The sequence below is a fragment of the Mustela nigripes genome, chromosome 2, assembly GCF_022355385.1.
Source record: "Mustela nigripes isolate SB6536 chromosome 2, MUSNIG.SB6536, whole genome shotgun sequence".
Taxonomy (NCBI): Eukaryota; Metazoa; Chordata; class Mammalia; order Carnivora; family Mustelidae; genus Mustela; species Mustela nigripes.
Window position 1 is genome coordinate 117,445,153 of NC_081558.1, and position 6,439 is coordinate 117,451,591.

General features: G+C 43.3%; 1 protein-coding gene across 1 annotated transcript in view; it reads right to left on the bottom strand.

The window, feature by feature from the left end:
- Window positions 1-2,049, bottom strand: part of PIK3CA (phosphatidylinositol-4,5-bisphosphate 3-kinase catalytic subunit alpha) — an 83,470-nt gene extending 81,421 nt beyond the window's left edge. The window contains exon 1 of the mRNA XM_059391506.1: window positions 1,561-2,049. The gene's annotated coding sequence lies outside the window, so the exon portion shown is untranslated. The remainder of the gene's footprint in view (window positions 1-1,560) is intronic.
- Window positions 2,050-6,439: the final 4,390 nt, after the last annotated feature.

The following is a 6,439-nucleotide window of genomic DNA, read 5'->3' on the forward strand; positions in this document are numbered from 1 at the left end:
GAGAGAAATCACAAGTAGATGGAGAGGCAGGCAGAGAGAGAGAGGGAGGGAAGCAGGCTCCCTGCCGAGCAGAGAGCCCGATGCGGGACTCGATCCCAGGACCCTGAGATCATGACCTGAGCCGAAGGCAGCGGCTTAACCCACTGAGCCACCCAGGCGCCCCATACTAACAAATTCTTACACTGCAGTTGCTTCAAGGGCCTCTTAATAAAGACATAAAATATTGACTTATCCAATTTAAATTAGCAACATGGTATCTTAAGGTTTTTTCAGGTCTCTTCTCAACATCACACAATCCAGCATAAAAGCAAATTTGTAAGCAAATACCCCCAAGAATCTACTATCTAAGGAAGAGAGCCTGCGACCAATACTGCCTGCAGTGGTTCAAATGTGGCCACTGAAATCATGCGACTTGAGTTACCAGCAGTTTATCTACCCAAGTTTTCGAGGGGTTCTCCGGGGCCTCACAAAATAGATTCAAAACATATCGCAAACCTGTGTGCCGAATGTGCACAAAGGCGCCGGAATGAGGAAGCTTTTTCTAAAACGAAATCACAACTCTAATTCATTAAAGAATATACGAGCTGTTTTCCTCAAAGCCCCCCTCTTGTTGCGCTCTCTCACCCGTCGTAGAACTCTGTAAACAGTCCCTCATCTAAGAAATAGCTTTCGATTCCTGATTCCTAAGTCTGGGGACTAGCCACCATCACCACTATTCCTTTAGCATCCTAAAATAAACCCCTCAAGCCGCGGTCAAAACACAGGCTGAACGTCTGGTGTTTACATAGTCCAATGCTGGGCGTACCCTACCTTTCTGAACCACTTAGGAGCTATGAAACGGGCATCACATAATAGACTTAGTAAAGACCGAAATCACGAGACAATGTCTAGGGTCTATGAATGAAAGATCCAATACGTTTGACTGTCTCGGTTAAAAGGAAAACAAAACAAAACAAAACAAAAACAACCACCACCTAGAGAGGAAGGGTTGGAGGGGAACCGCGGGGTCGGGGGAGCGGTTTTCCTTCCCTGCCCCAGCCCCAGCCGGGCGATTTAAACTCAGCGTGAGACAAACGCAGGGTCGTCCGGCTGGCAGGGCCGGAGTCCTGGGGCATGACAGCCCTTATGGGACTGCCCGCGGCTCCATCAGGATCCCTCACGCCGCGGTGGTCGCGGCAGCCCGGTCCCCCGCGGGCCCGGCGGGCGTGCAAGGGTGCGGGGCAGCGAGCTACTGCCACCGGGGCGGCGGCCCTGGGTGCACTTCCTCAGATTCCAGCCACCCCATCTCCAAAAATGAGAGAGGAAGGAAACCAGGATCGAGGAGGCGGCCAGGGGGAAAGGAGAGTACACGGCTAGCCCTCGCCTCTGCATCTGGGTGAGGCCAGCGGCAGGCGGGGAAGAGGGAGCGGCGATCGTAGCCGAAGTCTGCAGCGGGCCGACCCTGAGAGACGACCCGGGGGAGCCCCCGCCCAAGACCACGGGCGCGCCGGAGAGGCCCCCACACCCACCCCATTCCCAGCCCGGCCGCGCCCGCTCCCGGCCAGTCCGCGCTCTACTCACGCTCGGGTCTCCTCCAGGCTCCGCGGCTCTAACCGCATCGGGTCCCAGCCCCGCGGGCGGCGGCGGCGGCGGCGGCGGCGGCGCCGAGGGAGAGGAGAGCGGGCGGCACGGCCCCCGCCTCCCGGCCCCTCTCCCCCGCCGCTCCGGAGCTGCCCGGCCGGGCCCGAGCCCTGCCTCGCCGGCGGCCCCAGCCCCAGCGGCCGCGGCAGCAGCAGCAGCAGCCCAAGACCTCAGCGGCCGCAGCGGCGGCACCGGAACTGCCGCTTTCTCCTTCTAGCTCCCTCTTCTCTCCAGCCCCCGCCACACGCCCCCGCCCCCGTCTCCTTTCTCTGTCACCCTGTTTTTTTTCCTTTTGTTTCCAGAATAAACTTTATTGGTCTCTTTTTCCGCTCACATCGTGTAAACAAACAACGAACTCTTCCCCACCCCCTCGACTCCCCCCCTCCTCGGGCAGAGGAGGGTAAGAACTGAGGAGGGGCTGAGCCTACAATACCCCGGAAGTAGAAGTGCAGAGGAGGGGAAGTGAAATTGCTGAGCCCGGGAGGGGGAAGTGGGCAAATCGGGTAACAGTGTGGCAGTGCGCTTGCGCCTTGTTTTTCCGCCCGAAGTTCGTGTGGTGGAGGGGTGCCTCTCTGGAGCGGGTGTGTTTATGCTCCGTCTCTTGCAGCAGTGAGGATGTTGTGTCATCCTAGGACGGCATATGTGTTGTGTATCTGTTTCCACGGGCACTAGGCAGGCTAGGGTAGACATACAGGAGTATTGGGATCGAGTAAGTTCTTGCACTTATACGCCCACAGAGGAAATGAGATTTCCTCTTGTTTGGGGGCGAGAGAAGGGGCCTTGGTGGTTCACCGCCGTTGTCAGTGGCGAGCCCGAAATGGTTACGGATACTAGAAAGAAGGCACTTTAGGAAGCGCTGGTGCGCGTCATTCTGCCAATGTAAAGTTAAGTTATAGCCCAAATCGGAAGAGTAATACACTGCCACCCCCCTCTGCAATCCTGACTCACTCCGGGGAGACCTTTTGCAATATGTTTAAATTCAGATTTGAGTCAGCTTGTAGGATTCAGTTCTGACTTGAGAAGACCTTTTTTCGCGTAGTGCCCACGGAGACTTCAGAAAAGCTCTCTTAGCTATAGATTAGATTCAAGCTTTCTGCCGTTTGCTACAGAATCCCACTCCCCCCACCCCTTTCCTTAAGAAGGATCTGTTGCCTTTTGAGATCGTGGTTCTTAAAAAGGTCCAGTGTTCTTCGCGTTTCTCCCCCTGGTGGTCTTTCATTGTATTGAAAAGGCTCGGAACGTGATTGAAGTCTGCAATACAAGCCCTCAAACATCTGTTCTTTCTTGAATTTTTAGGTCTTGGAAGTGACCCACCCTAGAGAGGTTATAGTCCCAGTTGTCATCCAAGGGCAAAAACCTGACCAATAACCAATTTTTGCTCTAACATCACACGTCCGTACGCAATCGTAAATGAGATTCATTCCTTTATGTTTTCATACTTTCATTTGACTATTTCTTGTTTTCTTTCTCTTTTCTTAAGGTCTGGTTTTCATCTCACATTCCAGAGGTGTATGTTTCTAAATATTTCTCTTGAACCAGGATTTTTTCCCGGTAGTTTCAGGACATGATGTTATTTACTCCAGAGCAGGGAATTTAAGGGAGGGGGCAGGGGGACGGGGAGAGGAAGCAAACAACGTTGAGCCAGGAGTCAAAGTAAACCTTAAGGCAGCATTTCCAAAACTATGTTTCCAAGCACAGAGTTTTTTGAAATATTAATAGGTAGTCTTTGCTATATTTTTCCTTCTAAAATTTATGTTTAAATAAGAAAATGTAAATTACAATGTATAATTTTTGTTATGTGATGATCGGCACTTAAGAAATCATGTATCATAGCAGAAAATGGCACACCTGGTACTTGAATGCGTGATTATTCAGTTTGCAGGAGTAGCATTTATAGCCCAGTTCTCGGTTGATGCATTTGATTTATTTGATGACCACTGATCTATCATGTGTTTTATCTTGCTTTTAAAAGCGTTTGCACTGTTTTTCAGTGTATACAGTATGTTAGACATCTATATGACAAAACTCATTGCTCAAGTGTCCTGAAGGAACACTCATTGCTCAAGTGTCCTGAAGGAAGAGTGTTTTAAAGGAAAAGTTGAAATAACAGTTCTCAGACTGTCAATCAAGCGAAAAATGGAATTCTTCAGAATTTAAGAATTGTATTCTAAGTTTTTCAAAGTTAGGAGGTGAAATGTCCAAGATGAAACAATTATTCTATTCTAACACATTGAAAATATGGCTACTTGCCTTTTGGATTTATTTCCATTGAAAATAAAGATAACATATTCAAATGAGCAATGTGGACCAAAATATTCTCTAACAGCACTTAAGTCATTGCTAAGCTTTGAAGTCACTTGAAAAGAAGAATCAGTTTGGCATGCAGCAATGTACTCTGGATGTATAAAATTGCCAAGTTCAACAGTGAAAATGCACCAAGGGATAACGAAGTGATCTACTGTATAGCCCTTTTTGATTCAATTATGGTCAGAAAACAAAATTTAAGTTCTTTTCAATTTGATAGGTTTGTTTTGCCCCCAAATATCTTACTGAGTGTGCCATTTGCACTTACAAAAGATCATTTTATGTGTGTCATTGGGTGGAATGTTCTATAAATGTCAATTATATCAGGTTGGTTTCTAATGTTAGATCTTCTATATCCTGACTGGTGTTCTCTACCAGTTCTATCAATTTCTGGGAGAGGAGCATTGATGTCTCCAGGCATAATTGTGGATTTGTCTATTTCTCCTTTCACTTCTATGTATTTTTGCTGTATATTGCATATTTTGAAGCTCTGCTGTTAGGTGCACACACAATTAGAATTATGTTTTTTTGATGAATTGACTCTTTTTAACTGTATGCACTTTATCTCTTTGTCCCTCGTAATAGCCTTGTTCTGAAATCTATTTTGTCTGATATTAATACAGTCACTCCAGCTTTCTTTTGGTTAGTGTTCCCATGATATATGTTGGGTCTCTCTTTTTATTCATCTATGTTGTTATATTTAGAATGAGTAACTTGTAGACAACACATAGTTGGGGCAATTTTTTCTTTTTAAAATTTTTTCCAATTTGACTCTATCTTTTTCAATTGCTATGTTTAGATGATTTACATTTAATGTAATTATAGATATGGTTGGATTTGGCCTGCCATTTTATTGTTTTCTGTTGGTTCCTTTATGTTTTTTTTTTGTTTCTACTTTTCTGCATTCTTTTGGATAATTTGAATATTTTTAATTTTACATTTTAATTTATATATTGTCTTTTTGGTCATCTTTCTCTATTTTGTATTTGCTCTGTGGCTTACAATATACTTACATAAACTTTCACAGTCTACTGAGTGTTAGTAATATATCACTTCAGGTAAATTGTAGAAAGACACTTTGCAGTCATATAGGTCCTCTCTCCCCACTAATTGACCTTTATGTCATAGCTGGTATATATATATTATGTTTATATATATGGAAACCCCTTCAGATAATTTTTTAAATGTTTGCTTTCAACCGTTATATGTATTTTAGAGAATTTAAGTGAAGAACAGTCTTTTATATTTACTCACCCATTTCTATTCCTTTTCTTTCATTCCTAAAAATTCATGTTTCCTTCTGGTATCATTTCCCTTTATCCTGAAGAACTTCCTTTAGCATTTCCTTTAGAGCATGTCTGCTGGTGACAGATTCTCTTAGCGCCCCTTCCTTTGAGGGTATTTTTATTTTGTTTTTGTTCCTAAGGGATATGTTAGCTGGTTACAGAATTCTGGGTTAATAAGGTTTTTTTGCTATGATTTTAGAGATGCTTTTCTGCTCTCCTTAGGCTCCACCTGTGGTCATTCAAATAGATTCCCCCATATGTAATTTGTCATTTTTCTCTAGATTACTTCCATATTTAACATTTTTTCTTTCAGTGATTTATGATGTATGTAGGTATTTTTTTCTGAGTTTATTCTACCTGGGTACATTCAGTTCTTGAATTTGAAACTGTATATATTTTGCTAAATTTGGGAAGTTTTCAGCAATTATTTCTTCAAATATTTTTGTATCCCAATTTCTTTCTCCTTTTCTGGGAATCCAATAACAAGAATGTCAGACATTTCAGTATTGTCCTACCTGTCTTTAAGGCTTTGTCCATTGTTTTTAATCTTATTTATCTCTCATACTGGATAATTTCTATTGATCTCTCTTCTAGTTCACTTACTTTTATATCTTTTATATCCATTTCTGTTACTGAGCCCACGCAGTAAATTTTAATATTTCAGATATTATATTTTTCAATTCTTAATTTTCTAACTGGCTATGGTTTCTATTTCTCTGCTAAGAAGCTGTTGTGTCCTATTCATAAATTTATTTGTCCTTACCTCAGGGAGCACAGTTAGTAAAACACTACAGATATTTTTATGAGGTTCAGTGGGAGAAACAGCTTTTAAGGAAGAATAGCAAATTTCACTGCTTTAAAAAAGCAAACATAACTAAGAAAACAAGTTTTTCACCTTGACCACAACAGAGAATAATTTTCTTGTACTCAATAGCTGTGGTTAAAATTAATTCTTCCATTGCTAAAGATGTTTTCAATGTCATTGTATAGTCTAGGGACACTACTCTGCACACTACTTTGCACACAACTCTGCTAAAGTATTTCTACCTAGGAAACAACAAGAATAAGTGTATTTGTGCTACCCTTGTAGTTAGTCATACCAGCTGTGTGAGAAGGGTAGGATTTGGAGGTTCTGATAGAAGGGCCATTTCAATGTCAGGTAAAACAAATCTTAATTTAGCCAAGTAATTTTTAGTGTGCTCTAACTCATGAATACCTGAACATTGAAA